This window comes from Panthera pardus, unplaced genomic scaffold (assembly GCF_024362965.1).
Source record: "Panthera pardus isolate Hobbes unplaced genomic scaffold, ASM2436296v1 HiC_scaffold_16, whole genome shotgun sequence".
Taxonomy (NCBI): Eukaryota; Metazoa; Chordata; class Mammalia; order Carnivora; family Felidae; genus Panthera; species Panthera pardus.
Genome location: NW_026526721.1, coordinates 84,123,779 through 84,141,431, shown reverse-complemented (window position 1 = coordinate 84,141,431; position 17,653 = coordinate 84,123,779). Strand labels below are relative to the sequence as shown.

General features: G+C 39.6%; 1 long non-coding RNA gene across 1 annotated transcript; it reads left to right on the top strand.

The window, feature by feature from the left end:
• The first annotated feature begins 6,456 nt into the window (after window positions 1–6,456).
• Window positions 6,457–10,871, top strand: LOC128777414 (uncharacterized). Its single transcript, XR_008422678.1, has 2 exons — window positions 6,457–6,706; window positions 9,724–10,871. It is a non-coding gene; the product is annotated as an uncharacterized LOC128777414 (long non-coding RNA).
• The last annotated feature ends 6,782 nt before the right edge of the window (window positions 10,872–17,653 follow it).

Here is a 17,653-nt window from a genome sequence, read left to right as displayed (position 1 = left end):
GCTAGTTACTGTATTCTTGAATCACTTGCCTTGAATCACTTGAATAAGTGTTTGAGAAATACAAAATAACTTTGTCTTAGTAAAATTAGTCACCAAAGGAAAGGAAAATACAATAGATTTTCAACTATTTAGTCTACTCATATTTCCCATTAGAGTTGGAATCATGACCTGACTATACTTGCCTACATCATTTATTTCTCTCCTATCTCAAGGACTGATATGCATGTAAAAGTATGCTGCCACCCACGTGATCGATTATTATGCCTCTACAGAAACTTATACTTATTTATGAGAATTTATAACAGGGAGAATGTTTATCATATTATATTAAGGCAAAAAAAAGCAGAGTACAAAATTGCATATTCAATATGATTACAACTATATGAAAGAAAAATAGGAAAAAATATCAGAAGGTAATACACTAACATAGTAACAGTAATTATTTTGGGTGACAGAGTTATAGGTATTTTTTCTTCTCCTTTTTCTATATTCTCCAATTTTGTATATACCAAATGTAAATTCTTGTTTTTTTAATGTTTATTTTAAGAGAGAGAGAGCATGCGTGGGGAGGAGCAGAGAGAGAGGGAGAGAGAGAATCCCAAGCAGGCTCCGTTCTATCAGTGCAGAGCCTGCCACAGGGCCCAACTCACGAACCGTGAGATCATGACCTGAGTGAAAATCAGGGGTCCAGTGCTTAACTGACTGAGCCACCCAGGCTCCCCTAAATTATTTTCATAATATAAAAAGCTTCATGTAAAAGGACTAGTGTGAGTTTGACTCCTATTATCAAATAATGTTTAAAATCATTCCTTCATCTTGCTGAAGTTATTTTTATTTTACATGTAGACATGAAAATTCTGAGTCTGTGCCAGTAAAGAAGACTGAACCCTAGTTGGTAGGTGTGCTGGTGAGAAGGATGATTAGGGTATCAATACAACTGATGGATGGGAAGAAAAATAAAGAAGATGGGGGAATGGTTAGAATAACTAGATAATAGGAATAATGGAACATGGATTATTGTTAGTTTTTAAAGATTTAATTTTTAAGTAATCTTTATACTCAACGTGGGGTTCGAACTCACAACCTGGAGATCAAGAGTCTCATCGTCCACCAACTGAGCCAACCAGGTGCTTTGGAACATTGATTATTTTAATATTAGGGTACTATTGACTGATTTCTTGTTCAGATCCCACTGAATTTTATTGATCATTATTAGTAACTGGCTTAGGACCTTTTTTCCCATATCCTACCAAATGAAAATATGTTTCCCTCCTAAAACAAGAGTCTTAAAGAATGGAATTAAAAGGTAAAACAAAAACAGTGGTGACTAAGCTACCTAACTGCGTTGTTGTTGTTTTGCCAGTATTTATGGGAAAATACAGGCTGCAGAAAAAAGTCACTGACTTGCAACCTTCAGCAACTTATTTTTTCTCATCAGTAAAATGAAGATAAACAATATGTATTTTACAATGTGAACTACCTTGAGAAATGGCCTCCAAAATCAGGTATGCTCATCTTAGCAGGTATGGAAGAAGCAAACAGTGGTGCATTTTCATTATATGTGTGTGTGTGTGTGTGTGTGTGTGTGTTATGCATTACAGTTTTACACAAATATATTAATTTATATACATTTCTGCTGACCTCAATGCTGGAAGCATGGATGGCTTGTCCTATATATCAGAGGACCATAGGGCTCACATACCTCAGAAGGGATCTTGAGGGAGGGACCACATCCCAGAGAGCTGGCCAGGCATCCTCATCCATTAGGTTTGCTTTCAGCATATTGTAAAGCAATAGTTTTTATATGTTCAACTAAAGGGCGTTGTGGATTACATTATCTTGTGTTAACTGCAGGATCCCTCACAAAATGGACTAATGGGTTTGGAAGATCCCTACAATGAAACCATATATTGAAATTGATATTAATAGTATGAATAAAAATGAGCAAAAAATGGCCAAGCTGACACTTCTCCTTCCCCTAGTATGAACTCATTAGTAGCCACATCAAGCTAAAAAAAATGACAATATGTTTAATCCTTGACATCATTAATAACAAGTATAAAAATAAAGTGAACTTAGAGCCAGGCTTTTGATTCAGAAACTGATAAGTCAAAATTTTCACAGAACATGACACATTTAATTATATTGGTCTCATTAAAATATTATTATATTTTTGCTAAGGACAAAATAATTTTGTGCCTTTAAGAACTAAAATAATTATTTAAAATAATGTTTGTTTCATATTCATCTGATTCTTTTAAAATTTCTGTTTTTGTGCATATTTCATAATGTATATAATACGGTAGTGAAATAAACGCATATATTAGGGCAATATGAATATTTTGAGGGTGTATGTTCTAAACTATGATACTTTGGGGGCATGTGATCAAAAAAAGTTGGGCAACCATTTGTTTCAGAGATTAGATATAAAAATACATATGAAGTCCCAGGAACAATTCTGTTCACCAGCAGTTGTCAGTCTAATATACCAAGTGGCTTATGTTCAGATGACTGTCGGTGAGGACTGAGATATATTTTTAATTCATTTCAATGTATAGCAGGTCTTTATGAACAATCCCATTCTTGATGGATATTTATATCACAACCAAAGGCACCTGAGGAGTTACCCAGTAATCCATGGGCTAACCCCGCTTTTCATCCTTATAGGGAAAATGGAAGAAGACTTAGCAACTTAATGGCTTTGACACTGATGATCATCCGTTTCTGACTTCTGCACAGCAAAACTTACCTAGGTTAATGATAGCAATCTAATTTTCAGGATCCAAAGAGTTAGATAAAATAAAATATAAATATAACATACCTTGCTTAGATAAGCCAAATAGGTTCCAACTCAGAGAAGTTTGGATTTTGGCAATGAAAAAGTTTAAGTATATATGGCAATCTGAGTAAAATGTTTTTTCTCAGAATGACTTCAAAGCATTATTTACTGATCCTACATCTTCTCAGGTTGAGTATTGAAAGTTAGGTGGGGGAAGAATTAATAGTTATTTTGTCCTACAGTTTTGGGTGGTTGGTCTCAATACAGGATTAGAGAAGTTAGCTTAATATTCACATTTGACATAAGAGTTTCCACAGACTTCTCATAGGACCCTTTCATTCAGTATTCTATTACTTGATGAACACGGATTGTTGTGAAGCTGGGGGAGGCTAGAGAATGTTCAGGAGCCACATTTTGACTTAGTTCTTGAAATGTTATCTCACTTGAACTTTGTATTTGTTGAATATTCACATTTGTAACTTGTCAAGAAAATCGGCAACCCAGTTTGTTTCTTCTCTAGCCACTCCCTATTTTTTCTCAACATAGTACATTTAAAAGGAAGTTACTAAAAAACAACAGGTAAAAAACAGAAAAATGCCTTCTTGGAAAATTATTTGTCTCTTACTCTTATTCTTGAGGGGCCAAATTATAGACAGAGAGTGAGGGGAAAACTGGAGAATGTTTCCTTCAGCTCTTCTTGCTTTCCTTTTTCCTGGACTCTCCTCTCTGTCTCCTGGAATGTTGAAGGAAGGTCTTTGGCCCATACATAGTTTACTCATTCAAATTCCATACGCATTCAGCAGTGCAACTAGAAGAATGTCTATTTCGTTGGTGGTTTGGGAAGCCAACGTAATTTGATCGCTAAAATTATGGAAGGCGATATTTAAAACAAATAAAATGCCGGAAGATTAGGACCTAGAGCAAAGCAGCAGTGAAGAGATTTGAAAAGATTTCTTCTCACAGTTTTTTGAGACATGTGTATTCAAAATCATAGTTCACCCATTGTTTCTAAACACGGTACAGTCAGATGCAGCCCCTCTCCCCGTCCAAAAGCCTTTGCTGCCCTGTGACTAAATTCAGCCCTGCTACTTTTCCATTTCTGATTTCCTAGCCCTGTGAGAACATCCAGCCATTTAAGGGAGTGTCACTCAAGCTTATCCTTTTAATCGGAGCCCTTAGAAGAAATGCCAGTTTGTTTTTGGAGACAGTTAATCTGACGGAAGTAAATTCAAGTTTTGGCAAAGATCTGTGGTAAGATAGAGTGAAAAGCTGCCAAACAGTATTATTAGAAGAAGAAAAAAAGGCACGACCTCCCCAAGTCAAATGCCAAGCACACCTACATCAGTTTCAATCAAGCTGTAGAAAAATAAGATATTTTTAGATGTATTAAGCCTTAGTGCTTCTTTGCCCCAAGGGCTGTTTTATTACTGCAGAAAGAGCTAGTAATCACTTTTCCCTGAGGTTCTTATAATTTAATATGAAATGAACTTTTAGAAAACTATACTTTAAAATAGTTATTCCTCTGCATCACCTCACTGACCCTGTATGCTTCTGTTGGGTCTCACTTTGCTTCATGGCAAGACCCCTCCATGTGACTCCCTAGACATCCATCCAGGTCTGCAGATGCACCTCCAAACTTGGGTTCCATAAACCCCATTTTGCAGGTTGAATTATAGTTATACTGCCGAGCTGATGGCTAACCAGATCCAGAATGAACTTGTGGCTTCCCAGTACAGAGCTGAGGAGCAAACCAGAGCCTGATGGTCAAGGGTACTCATGGATGGGGGGACCTGGGTGGTTTAGTCGGTTAAGTGTCCAAATCTTGGTTTCGTGTCAGGTCATGATCTCATTGTCATGGGTTCAAGCTCCGTGTAGGGCTCTGCACTGTCAGTGGGATTGTCTTTCTCCCTGTCTCTCTGCCCCTCCCTATCTCATGCTGTCTCTCTTTCAAAATAAATAATAAATAAACCTTAAAAATTGTTTTTTTTTAAAAGGTTACTCATGGATGGGATCTTGGAGATGATCTAGTCTAATATTCTCTTCTTACAGATGAGAAGATTGAGGGTCAAGGTGACTGTGATGGGCCCAAGTCATACAGGCAATTAAGTGTTAAGTATGAAGCAAGGGTTAAACTCAGATCCAGACAGCAGGGTTTTTCAATTCACTGCTCTAGGTTTTTTTAGAACTCATACCAAAAAAATAGTCTAAAGACGGTAAAGTCCTTCTTCCTCCTCTTATTCATCCACTGACAGGTCACAGGACTCCTCTTATGCCATCTGTGATTTGTGATTTATCACTCCCTGGAATACCATGGAGAATGCTGCCATAAACATTCCTTTACAGAATTTACTCTGTATCATGGGATGAAGGTGCAGAAGGAAGTTCTTAATAATACCCCTCCCCAAAGGAGGTAGAGTGGGAACATAGGTGATTGGATTCTCTTAATCCCATATTAAAAATGAATCCACCAAAGGGAGCTGGGTATGCTCACATCAGCTCCCCTGCTTGCCAGGAACTATAATCGGAACCACATAAAACTATCCATATTCAACTACTTTTTGACCTACAAAAACAGCCATCTCATATAGTTCAACCTAATTTTATCAGACAGCAGCCACGTGCCAGGAACTCTGCCCAGTGCCAATCAGTGAGTCAATCCTTCAAATGGACTGAGAGTTTAATGTTTTGGTTCCTTCCTGACACTCAGGAAATGTGGGCCCCAAGAGGGAATTCGATTTACCTAAAAGCCATAGAACCGGAAAGTGAGGACACAGGATTTGGCCAACTTGATCTTGCTCCATATTCCCTGTTCTTTTTTTTTTTTTTTTAATTTTTTTTATTTGACGTTTATTTATTTTTGAGACATAGAGAGACAGAGCATGAACGGGGGAGGGGCAGAGAGAGAGGGAGACACAGAATCTGAAACAGGCTCCAGGCTCCGAGCTGTCAGCTCAGAGTCCGATGCGGGGCTCGAGCTCACGGGCTGTGAGATCATGACCCGAGCCGAAGTCGGTCGCCCAACCGACTGAGCCACCCAGGTGCCCCTATATTCCCTGTTCTTTCATGTTACCTCCAGGGGAGGAAAAGGACGGTATCCTTGCCATTCACTTCTCCCTTGCTCTCTACCACCTCTGCCCTCAGTCCTCTCTTTTCTGGGCACCAGATACTAATGATGTGCAGGATTCTGGCACAATGGTGCCAGATGCCACAATGGCACAATGGTGCCACAATGATGCATGGTGCATTGCCCTCCTCTCCCTAACCATGCACCATGCATCAAGCCATCACTGGGAGCCCCTTTTCCTTCTGCCCCATCACTCTCCTGTATTTACCTTTTCAGCCCTTAGATCCAGTTTGGCCCTGTCAGCCCATCTGTGCATTTCTCGCCCCCACCCCCACCCCCACCCCCACCAAGAGAGTGGCCCTGCTACACCCTAGGCATCACTCCTTCCCAGGAGGTGTTTTAAAACCCTTGCCCCACCAATCAGGGCTGCAATGGAGCTTCAAGGACCCTTCCAGTCAAGGTCCTGGGCACAAGAAGACAGTATAGCCTGGCCCAGGAGTTCCTAACTAAAGAGAATTCAGGAGGCTTGTAAACTTGAATGGAAACAGCACATTTTTTTTAAATGTTTGTTTATTTTTTAGAGAGAGCGTGCCGACGGTGGAGGGGCAGAGAGAGAGAGAGGGACAGAGGATCCGAAGAGGGTTCTGAGCTGACTGCAGTGAGACCGATGTGGGGTCCAAACACACCAAATGTGAGATCATGACCTGAGCCGAAGCCAGATGCTCATCCGACTGAGCCACCCAGGTGCCCCTGGAAACAACACATTTTAATTTCCACTAACTTTTAACTGAAGTGTAGCATTTTCTTCTGTTTTGGATGGAACAACAGTAGCATTCGTGGTACCTATGACTTGGCGAAATCAGGTGAAGTCACAGATATTTTCATATCTCATCACAGTTATTGTTCTTATCTCAAAATGTTGTTTACACTTATCATGATTTCTAAATCATGACCTGCTACCAGCTCTTATCCTTTAATCCATTGGCAAGGAAGCCCATATCTTACTACATAAAATTTTGCTTTTTAATATTTTAAAATATTTTTAAATTTTAACACAATTGGTCTTTGAAACCTACATATTTTATAATATACATTTAAAGGCATTTTTTCTGGGAAAGTGGTCCATGGGCCTCCCCAGATGGCCAAAGGGGTTCATGGCACACATAATTAAGAGCCCTGTATCTGGATCTGGACTCCACCCCGTCCCAGCTGTGTACTTAGGAAATGTTTCCTCACTTTTCCGAGCCTCAGTTTCTCCAATCTGTAAAGGAGGGATGGAAACTTACCTGCTAGGTTTATTGTGAGAATCAGATGAGATCATCCATGTAAGACAAAGAGCACAGTGCCCAGCCCAGAGTGAGGGCTCACTAGTGCTACTGCTCATTATTATTAGGAGGCCTTCCCCCCACACCCGGGCATGTCACCTGCCTCACATGGTCCTCCGTTGTTTAGAGATGGCCCAGAGGAGTGTTTGTGATCAGTTTTCACCCCTAACACCCAGGGTCCTCAGGTCCTTCCAGGAACCCACAAGCCTCTTGGATTGTTGCCCTCCAGGTAGCAAGAGGTGCATCATTTATTTGCCCCCCTTCCAAGCCACTGGTCACCAATAAGCAAGGACTGCCTGATTTCCACGGGGGTCATTGCTTTTTCCAAAGAGGGAGTTTTCACTGTGGACCCAGAGTGAGGCTTCAGCTCTGCTAACAGTCACATCATGTCCTAGTTCAATTGCTACTCTAGGTGAGTCCCGTAGCCTTCTGCACCTTTTGTGGAAGCAGTCAGGTAACCGTTGCCTTGTCCTCAACACCCAGCTGTTGTGCAGAACCAATAAGAGAAGGAAAGGCCCTTTGAAACTGTAAAGTGGGATCTAACTGTTTGTCATGAGCCTTCTCCGTGCCTTGGCACATATTTTCTCTTCCACCAGGAGTGCCTTTCCTACCATATTTCCTGACCTGACTTCAGCGGTGCCTCCTCCGGCAATATGCCCTCATTATGCCATCTGGAAGATGTAACTGACCCTTCTCTTCCTGCTATCTTCATCCATATCAGTGTTTCAGTGCTCTTTGCTTTCTACTTTACAGCTATAGATCTCACCTTCCCTACTAACTAAGCATTCTGAGGGCAGGACTACTGTTTAGTTTTACTTTGTATAAATAAAGCTCATAGTATTTTAGGCCCTTACCTAAATAAACCAAAAACTCATTAAAAAAACATTTTTCAAGATGCTGAAGACAATTCCTTCCCTCGTAGGGTTTAATGGGGAGATAATAAATAAAAACACGGGACAGCTCAAGTGCGCAAGCATTATCCAAACACCATACTCTTTGAGCTGCAAGGAAGAATCGAGCAGTGGATTCTCATTAGGCTGGGAATGGGGGTATGATAGATCATGGAAGTCTTCCTTGAGGAGGTGAGTATTGCTGAGGGATAAGTAAATGCCAAATGGATGACCTGAATAAAGCAGGAAGGATTGGTGAAGTACTAAACATAGAGAATGACATAAAGAGAAGACTAGGAGAGCTCATCCATTTGTTTCTTCACTTCCTTCTCTCATTAGATTCTTCCTCTTTAGTGAAGGTCTGTTCTGTGCCGGGCATAATACTAGGCACTGGATAAACACAGGTAATGGAGGTTGACAGAATATTGTGAGAATGGTTGAGATAGTAAGGGTATAGTTGTGTCTCTAACCCATAGCAAGGGCATCATTGATGTGGGAATTCTGGCTCCTGGAAACCTGGCAAATGCCTTTCTTAGAAGGGGATCTTCCTGAGCAGACCATATGTCTTTACCACTGGTAAATGGTCACATGTGGCATTGTCAGACCTTTCATCTCTTGGTTACTCCCAGACTAAAGGGGGATTAGAGAGGTAAGTGGTCACTGCAGCTCTTAGCCTTGGACACAGCACCTACAGCAGGCAGCATTAGGCTTCTCCAAAGAAGGCAAGGCTCTTTCTTATAAACTACCTTTTGTTCTTTAATTATCCATTTTTTTTGCAGACCAAAGTTCTGTGTTCTAGCTGTTTCAACTATGCACCACTTTCTGTTTATCATCTCAGTTAAAATGCTTAATAACCATGGGAGATGGGTATTTTTCCCCATATTTTACCACTGAAGGAATAAAACCAAGAAGTTAACAACTTTCCTAAGGTCACAGAGCTTGTTAAGTGATGAAGCTAGATTTAAGTTGAAAAGCTAGTGGTCTTTGCTTTTTTTTTCTTTAAAACCGTGTCTGTGGATTAGATGAATTAACATTGTTAAAACCATACTATCCGAAGTAACATAAAGATTCAATGTGATCCTTAGCAAAATACCAAGGGCATTTTTCACAGAACTAGAACAAATAATCCTAAAATTTGTATGGAATCCCCAAATACCCCATATAGCCAAAGCAATCTTGAAAAAGACCAAAGCTGGAAGTGTTACGCTCCTGGATTTCAAACTATGCTACAAAGCTGTAGCAATCAAAACAGCATGGTACTGAGGCGAAAACAGACACATTGATCAATGGAACAGAATAGAGAGTCCAGAAATAAACCCACACTTATATGGTCAAATTAATCTACAACACAGGAGGCAAGAATATTCAATGGGGGAAAAGACAGTCTCTTCAACAAATGGTGTTGGGAAAACTGGACAGCAACATGAAAAAGAATGTAATTTCTTACACCATATGCAAAGGGGATTAAAGACTTAAATATTAAGAACTGAACCCCTAAAACTCTTAGAAGAAAACATAGGCATAAGTTCTTAAAAGGTCTAAATTTAAATTCTAGTTAGTTAACATGCAATGCAATATTGGCCTCAGGAGTAAAATTCAGTGATTCAGGCAATAAGCTCTTTGACATCTGTCTAAGGGATATTTTTTTTGGATCTTCCTCCTCAGGCAAGGGCAACAAAAGCAAAAATGAACAATCAGGACTACATCAAACTGAAAAGCTTCTGCACGGGGAAGAAAACCATCAACAAAATGACAAGGTAACCTACTGAATGGGAGAAGACATTCATGAATGATATATCCAATAAGAGGGTAACATCCAAAATATATGAAGAATTCATATAACTCAATAGCAAACAAAAAATCTGATTAAAGTATCAGCAGAGGATCTGAATAGACATTTTTCAGAGAAGACATAAAGGTAATGCAAAAAGGTGCTCAACATCACTCACCATCAGGGAAATGCAATTCAAAGCCACAATGAGATATCACCTCACACCTGTCAGAATGGCTATTATCAAAAAAACAAGAAACAGCAAATGTTGGTGATGATGTGAAGGAAAGGGAGCCCTCATGCACTTTTGGTGGGAATGTAAATTGGTGCACTACCGGTATTAAGTTACAAAAAACTGTGTTAAAATAAAAAATACAACCACCATGTGATCCAGCAATTTCACCTCCAGATAACACAAACGAAAACGCTAATTTGAAACGATATCTGTGCCTTTATGGTCATTGCAGCATTATTTACAGTAGCCAGGATATAGAAGTGACCTAAATGTCCCTCAATAGATGAATCTTCCTCTAGAGAAGATGTGGTATATTTATACGCATAATGGAATATTACTCAGCCATAAAAAAGAATGAAATCTTGCCACTTGCAACAAGCCACTTGAACCTAGAGAACATCATGTTATGTGAAGTAAGTCAGACTGATAAAGACAGATACCATATGATTTTACTTCTATTTGGAATCTGAAAAACAAAACAAATGAACAAATGAAACTAAACAGAAACGGCCTCATAGATACAGAGAAAAAACTGATGGTTGCCAGAAAGGGGGGATGGATGGAAAGGGGGAAGAGGGTTAAGAGGAACAAATATTCCAGTTCTAAAATAAATAAGACAGAGAGATAAAATGTACAGCACAGGGAGTAGAGTCAATAATATTGTAACAGCTCTGTATAGTGATTAGGCTTATGGTGGTGAGCAGAGCATCATGTATATAAATATTAAATCACTATGTTGTACACCCGAAACTAACATGGTATTGTATGTAAATTATTTTTAATAAAAAATAAACCACTTAGTTCTATGTGCTTTTTCACATCACACTCCTTTCGGGAAACTTTCGGAGCTCGTAGAGGTGCGTTGGAGACATACTTCCCATGTACATCTTTGTCATACTCAGAGAAAATGCTCCAAAACTGAAGAAGGAAAGTGCTGATCAAGTCTGTGCTGGGAACCGTAGCATGAACCTCATGTTTCAGAATGGATTCTTTAGAATTCAAAAGGACTAATAATAAATATGATGTGGCCATTATTTTTGGTGAGCAATTAGAATAGCATTATCTTGACAGAATTGAATTCCCATTAATGGAAGCAGGGAGAGTACTTCAGAATTTGGCACATCTTCGCTTTCGTGTTTGAAGTAGGCATTGGAAACAATGTTCTCCTGAAAACTTCAAAATCCCCCTTATTGTCGGAAATTTGTTCATGGATATATGTAGCTATTCTTTGGCACTTTTCTGTAGAATGCTTTAATATTCAATTTCAGAGCATCCATTCACTCGCACATTTTAAAAATTAATTTAAGTTGGTGCAAAGAACCACTTGAAATCCACAGGGCTTGTGGCTTGGCTCACTGAGTTACAAATTTGCCCGTATTGCTTTTCAAAAGGATGTGTTTGTCGGGCCGCATATGTGTGTGTGTGGAGAGGATGTGGTGGATGTGGGTCTGTGTGTGCATACACTCACACACTTTTGCATTCCTGTGTACACGTGCTGTGGAGTTAACTTCAAAAGTTAATGAAAAGTCTTATTCATTGAACAAAGATTACCTAGCGTACCTCCTGTGCGTCTCTTTCAGACGACTGTAGGGGATTCAAACAATTGTCAGATTCAGTCTAGTAAGAGGAAAGAAGCCAGAGAAAAATGAAATGCTAAAGACCTAACTGAAAAGTGCTCCTAGTTACTCTAGGACAAATGAGCGGTCAGGGTTCTAGAAAGAAAAACGATAGTCCTCATGGCCTCACACAAGAGGCCATGCCTGCAGTTGCCAGTAATAACTGCTATCTGACGAACTCTCATCACGTGTCAGACACCTTATAGGCGTTATCTCTGGTTCACATCCTGTTTCTGAGATGAGAAAACAGACTTTAAGAGACTGACCCAAGGATACACAGCAGCCAAAGGTAAAGGCAGATCCAAACCCAGTTCTGCAGGCTGCAAAGTCCTCACACTTCTCACTCCACCTGCTGCTTCTCTTCTGTGCTCACTTGTGCTCCGTGAGGAGAAGGTGGGCTTTCCTGCAATGGGACAAAGCCAAGCCTCCTTGCCAGTGCTGTACTGCCCCTTCCGCCAGTCCGAAGTGAGACAGGGCCCCGCACACAGTGCCACATACAAGACAGAGCAAGGTGGGCAGTCTGGGATGGTGTTAACGGTACTACAAAAATTTCAGACTGACCCAGGGGAGCATTGCAGAGCCTGCTTGTCTATCAGGAACTTTGCCTTGTGCAGGCAGGCTTGGCAGGTACTAGGCACTCCCTCTGCCTTGGACCTTCCAAGCAAGTGTTTCTCAGTCCCGGGAGAGACTCAGGCTCAATGCAAAGTAAAATAAAATGCCCCTTCACAGGACGTTTGGGCTCTGATGGTGAACCAGAGGCCTGTACACCAAAAGGTGGCTCTCCTATACCCCACGGGTACACACGTCATAGTATGTGATTCATGGTATAGTGTATGTTGATGTACATATATGTTTTAGGGAGGCGAGTGTTTGGCATCAGAAGAAGACAGAAAACACTCTTCTAGTAAATATTTAGGAGTAGAATTTATTATTTCTTAGAATAGAATTTATTATTTCTGTTATTAAAATCAGATATATGTTAATTTTTCATTGCTGCAATACTTGCTTAAGTGCCTTTATTTTAGCTTATTTATTTACTTTTGAGACAGAGAGAGAGAGAGAGAGCCCATGCACGAGCAGGGGAGGGGCAGAGAGAGAGGGAAAGAGAATTCCAAGCAGGCTCTGCACTGTCTGTGCAAAGACTGATGCGGACTCCATCTCACAAATGGAGATCATGACCTGAGCAGAGATCAAGAGTCAGTTGCTTAATCAGCTGAGCCACCCAAGTGTCCCAGTCCTTTTTTTTTCTTAATCATGCATACACCGCTTCCTTTTTTTTTTTTTTTTTTTTTTGTCTTTTTAGAAGGGGAGATGACTTTTGAAGAGAAATATTATTGGTGTCCTTCATATTAAATTCTAAGGCCCTATGGTCTCAGAAAATTTAAGGGTCAGTAATCTAATATAATACTTCACATCATAAGGTGAAAACATTTAAGCATTTGCTTAAGGTGTCTAGTCAGGAAGTGGCAGGACCCCCTGACTGCTACAATGCTGGCTGTGCAGCATAATGGCCATGAGGGAAAGAACCAAGAAATGGAGTCTTTCCTCCTCCTCCTCCTCTACCTTTTCCTCCGCCTTGTCCTCTTTTCCCTCCTCCTCCTCCTCCCCCTTCCCCTTGTTCCTCCTCATCCTCATTCTTACGCTCCAAGTAAAGTGAAGCACTAGGACTTTTTCTTCTTTTTTAATACAACTTTTATTTTAGAGTAGCTTTAGATTTACAGAAAAGCTGTGAAGATAGTACAGAGAGTTCCCATATGCTCTGTACCCGATTTCCCCTGTTATTAACATCTTACATTGTATGCTACAGTTGTCACAATTAGTGATGTCATTATGAGCTGAAGTCCATCCTTTATGGGGATTTCCATTGTTTTGTCCTTTTTCTCTTCCAGGAAACTTGGATAGTTTCTCAAGACTTCCTTGTATTTGAAGACCTTGAGAGTTTTGAGCATATTTTGAAGACAGCTTAGATATTTTATAGATTGTTCCTCAAGAGATATCTGTCTGATGTTTTTCTCATAATTAGACTGTAGTTATAGATTTTGGGGGGGAAGACCACATAAGTAAAGCAACGTTATCTTCCTATAATGAGTCTTTTTTTTTTAATGTAAGTTAACTACCTGGCACATAGCAGCACTCAATAAAGCACAGATTCTTCTTCTCTTTCCATTCCCCAGGCCAGTTTAGCAACCAAGAAATAATCTGTATATGAAACATGTTTACCATGTTCCCGTTCCTCTCTTCTAGGAAAGTATGATCCAGATGGAAAACAGGCTTGAGAATAAAGAGAAAATTTGGATTTTTGCCAACCATATTTGGAGACAGCCCCCTGGGTACAATTGGTCCCTGTGCTTTGCCCTTCTGGGACTTCTCTCATCATGTCCTGTGCCCCAGAAAGGTGATCTCTATAGGACAACAGACAGATTCTTTGCTGCCTAGATTCATGTGGGGTTTAGTCAATGGGGCATCAGCAGGAGTTAAGCAAGCAAGAAAGTAACCTTGTATATTATCCTTTATTTATCCATTTTGATTGGCTGTCACTTTCTTGCCAGGATAGTGACATATAGTTTTATATATAGAGAGAGTTAATTATATATATTTATATAAAATTTATATATGTATATATAAATTTGTACACAGAAAAGAATCAAAAGGGCTTATGACAGGTCATGTGACCAAGTAGCAGCTACTGAATCATGACCTAATAGTGTGGTGTCACATGTTTAGAGAATGAATACAGTATCAGACACATTTATGCTACTGCTCTCCATCTATCTAATGCTCTTTAGAATGATCTTTGCAAGTTTTATTTTATTTTATTTTATTTTATTTTATTTTATTTTATTTTAGAGAGAGAGAGATCATGGTAGGGAGGGGAGGGGCAGAGGGAGAAGAAGAAAGAGAATCTTAAGGAGTCTCCATGTTCAGCATGGAGTCTGGCTCAGGGCTTAGTCTCAGAACTGTGATATCATAACCTGAGTCAAAATCAAGAGTCAGATGCCACTTAACTGACTGAGCCACCCAGACGCCTCTACAAGTGTGTTTTAATGATGTTGCCACTATACAAAATGTGTTTGGAACTTTAGAACCTCCATTTGAAAATTATCTTTAGAGACAGTTTAACTAATAACCTCCTTACCAAACTTGATTCCTCCTCTCTTCGCCAACCTGCTTCTGAATTTCTTTTGACTGTTTCCAAAACTCAAATCTGAGGTTAGAGTAAATGTTTTACTGGTAATATTTGAACAACCAGCCATAGGCTTAGAGGAAAATTAAAAAAAATTTTTTTTGAGAGAAAGATGTAGATTTGTTGAACCATGGCAACATTTGGAATAACCTAGAGTATACATAGGTGACAACTCTGGAGTGGGCAGGATCCATTTGGATATAAAGATTCTGCAGTGTTTGTTTAAAAACCTGTCATTAGACCATAATAGCACAGTTTTGCAATGCAGGTTCTGGAGGCTGATTGGCTGGTTTTATTTTTATTTTTCATTTTTTATTTTTTAAACTTTTATATTCCGGTTATCATACAGTGTAATATTAGTTTCAGCTGTATAATATGGTGATTCAACACTTCCATACATCACCCTGTGCTCATCACAAGTGCCCTCCTTTGTCTCCATTACCTATTTCACCCATCCCCCCACCCACCTCCCTTTGGCTACCATCAGTTTGTTCTCTAGAGTTAAGAGTCTGTTTCATGGTTTGCCTCTCTGTCTCTTTTTTGTCTCTTTGCTCATTTGTTTTGTTTCTTAAATTCCACATATGAGTGAAATCATGTGGTATTTGCGTTTCTCTGAATAACATATTTCACTTAACATAATACTCTGACTCCAACCATTTCACTACAAATGCCAAGATTTCATACTTTAAATGGCTGAGTAATATTCCTATATATACATGTGTATATGTATAGAAATGTTACTACATCTTTAAGATTAGGGTTTGGGTTGGGGTTAGGGTTAGGGAAAGGGTAAGGGGCAGGACTAGGGTCAGGGTGAGGATATGTGCCTTGTGTACTGCAGTTCAGAGAGCTCTACAGAAGGTTAGGCTTAAGATTAGGGTTAGAATTAGCATTAGGGGTTAGGTGTTTCAGGTTTATGATTTAGGGTTACAGTTAATGTTAGGGTTGGAGTATGTGCCTGGTATCCTATAGTTCAGGTACCTCTCCAGAAGATAAAACCCAGATTTCTGCTTGGTTGTGATTAGACATGGCATCAATCTACCCAGCTGAGAGGCAAGGAAGGGATTTAGAGCTGCAAATACTCTTTGTTTTTTTGTTTTTATTATTTTAAATTCTGGTTTCATCCTGTATTGTATTGTATTGTATATTTTCCGGGGGCTGGGTTGGGGTGAGTGTGAGAGAACGCAAGCAGGGGAGGAGCAGAGAGAGAAAGAGACAGAGAATCCCAAGCAGGCTCAGAGCTGTCAGGGCAGACCCTGACATAGGGCTCGAACCCACGGATCCTGAGATCATGACCCCAGCTGAAATCAGGAGTCAGAAGCTTAACTGACTGAGCCACCTAGGTATCCCCTGGCTTCATCCTTTATCTGTGTGAGAACTTAGGCAAGTTTCTTAAGCCTTAGCCTAGTGTTTCTAGCCTATAAAATGAGGACAATAATAGTATCAATATCACAGGGTTGTTCTGAGAAGTAAAAGAATTAGTATATGTAAAGCATTTTAATTGGTGTTAGGACATGGGAAGGAATCAAACGTTAGCTATTACCATTGTGTACTATGTTGTGTCGTAGATCATGATTAAAGACCATTGGTGTTTGGTGAATTTATGCATTGTGGTTTTATCACAGTATTCTTCAACCTTGTTTCTATATTTAATTGATGGCTGTTATCTTCATTAGGCACTGCTCCCATATAAAAGTAAGGTTTGTTCAGAGGTTAACAAAGTAAAGATTATATTTGTCTTTATATTTATATTTACATTTTTGTTTCCATAGAAAAAAATTGAGTGTTCTCTCTTTAAAAAGAAAAAGTCTCTGACAGGCTAAAGTGTCTGAAGATACTCAAATAAAAAAGCTTCTAGGCTGAGAAAGAAATTACAGTCTGGTAATTCATCAGGTCTTGATAGGTCCTTGTCCCCTACATGGCCCAATCAAGGAGATAGGAAAAGGAAGAATACCATTACCAAAAGTATGTGGTGCAATAAAAAATGACATACATAGGAATTATTTTTCTTTCCAAAGATTTTAAGTCAGCACACTTTCTAATCACTCAGTGACAGGTTTTACTTTTCAATTTCTAAGTTGCAGTGTATTTGTGGCATATAAACACACACTCAAATAGACACACACAGTATATTTTTTTTTACATTATTGTACAATCAAACTAAGTTAGCTGGAAGTACTGAGTAACCCCATGAACTAATGAAGCAAACATGTGCCCCCGCTGGGCTGTGGAAGGCTTCCAGGACTCCCAAGCATACACCTGCAGAAATCGGTGATTCATCTCTGAGTCACTCGGCAAGAGTTAGCAGAGAGAAGCAGCCGGGATGCAGAGGGTACAGTTGGCTGCCGGTTCTCTCCTGCTCTCCCAGAATAATGACATTAATGACACTTCCAAACAGCTCACCCAGTCACAAAGTGGGAGATTTCAAAATCCATGTGGCAGCTGATTTCCTAATAGGATGCATTAAACAGGACATTGCATGTTTTACGGGCTGGGGTTGATTAGACCATAAGACTTAAAATATGTAGCTAAAGTGGTTGAAAAATAGGCCTTGGAAGTTCAGATCAAAGCATTACAGGGGGGTGATTAGATAAATAAAAAGTTTAAGCCTAACTGAGCAAATAATTGCACATCCCCTGAAAAGCTCGGTTCACAGGGATTGATCAAATGTGAGTCACCCCAGGCACAGATGTCTTTCTAAGAATATTCCTTTTAATTTTTTTAATATACATCAAAAGAAAAAAAAATCTGGGTACTGACCAGCAAATACTCCTGTTTGTATAAGAAAA